A 1,439-nucleotide genomic window follows, 5' to 3' on the forward strand; every position below is an offset into this window, starting at 1 on the left:
TGTCATCTGATTATGTTGTTGTGTTGTGCTGTGTTGTTTAAACTACCAATCAGGACGACATACACAACATCCTCAAAAAGTTCAATCGAAGAAGTTGGCTAGTAGTCAGATTTCAGATAGATGTATGAATTCATCTGTTATACAAAGCAGTTTAGTTCTTGACTGTTGCAAGACAGACTGGTACAATGAATTCTTGGTAAATTTAGACTTAAAGCCGAGGAACCACATCCAACTGCTGAGCTCCAAAAAATGTTTGTCTTTTGGAAGGATTTACAGGTTCAAAACATTATTTCTCTTCTCATTACTCAAATTATGGGCTATGTTTTCCTGTTTTTTATTGTTAGCTACTGCTCAGCACAGGTGTCATTGATTGTTACCATGGTAACGTTGGTCTTAGGCCTCAGGTAGCCTGAGTCTAATATATTTGTCTTAAAATGACCCTAAAATGAGTCACTACAGATCAGTCTAAGTCCCAGCCCCTGATTTTAAAGTTTGACAGTGACAATGAGATGGTTGAAATCGTGTGAAATCCGATTTGTTACTGAAAACCTCCAGTCAGCTGATTACAAGAAGTGCGGAGAGACTGAGAGAGCAAGAGAGAACTGTGAGGGAATGAGGCATAAAGAGTCTACATGACTGAATTTACAACATCATTACAGTTTGAAGTTGAATTGACGGACAAAAGTCAGATGAGGAATTGACACAAACAATTTGATATAAAATTGTTTTGTCACAACTGAAGTCTCAGTTTAAAGTTGATTAGACATGGATTGAGTGGATATAGACAGTGTGTATGGGGACATATTGTTACATGTTTTTGCACACATGGAACCCCACACGCTGTCTCTTTATGTAGCCAGCTGCTCTCTTGGTTGTTGGAATGTTCTGAACGAACAAAAACAGAGTTTAGTGCGGCCTGAGAGGCAGACTGCAAGCAGTTTTGACTGAGCTAAGAATCACTGTGAGTCACTGTCATTAGAGGTTTTTGGTGCTATTGGTGTGCAGTACAGAGCGAGGCTGAGCCATTGTGCTGTTGTTGTTGCTCCTGCTGCAGTTCTCCTTGCCCCCTGCAGAGGCCCTGCTCTCCAGGATATACACCTTGCCTTGCTCTTCTTTCATGAAGAGGTCAACCAATAGAATCTTCTCCTTGTGGATCTGAAGGCTTATGTCCTTAGGGATGTCTGGAATTAGCCAGTCCACAATGTCGCTCATCAGCATCACAACATTCTGGTAGAGATAAATGGAAGACAGTCATGTTTTCTTTTCTTTGTCTTCTTTAATTAATTATAAAACTTAGTCAATGTAGATTCTTTCAACCCTGAAGGAATATATGTGATGTTCTGTGTAAAATGTGAAGTTACATCAAATAACAAAAATTTATGGAAGAAAATGTAGATGCAAATTAAATCAAGAAGACTGGAAAAAACTAAGCCACGTGA

The sequence above is a fragment of the Seriola lalandi genome, unplaced genomic scaffold (genome assembly GCF_002814215.2).
Source record: "Seriola lalandi dorsalis isolate HSWRI2012SDOR001 ecotype SW California unplaced genomic scaffold, Sedor1 jcf7180002055008, whole genome shotgun sequence".
In the NCBI taxonomy this organism is placed as follows: Eukaryota; Metazoa; Chordata; class Actinopteri; order Carangiformes; family Carangidae; genus Seriola; species Seriola lalandi.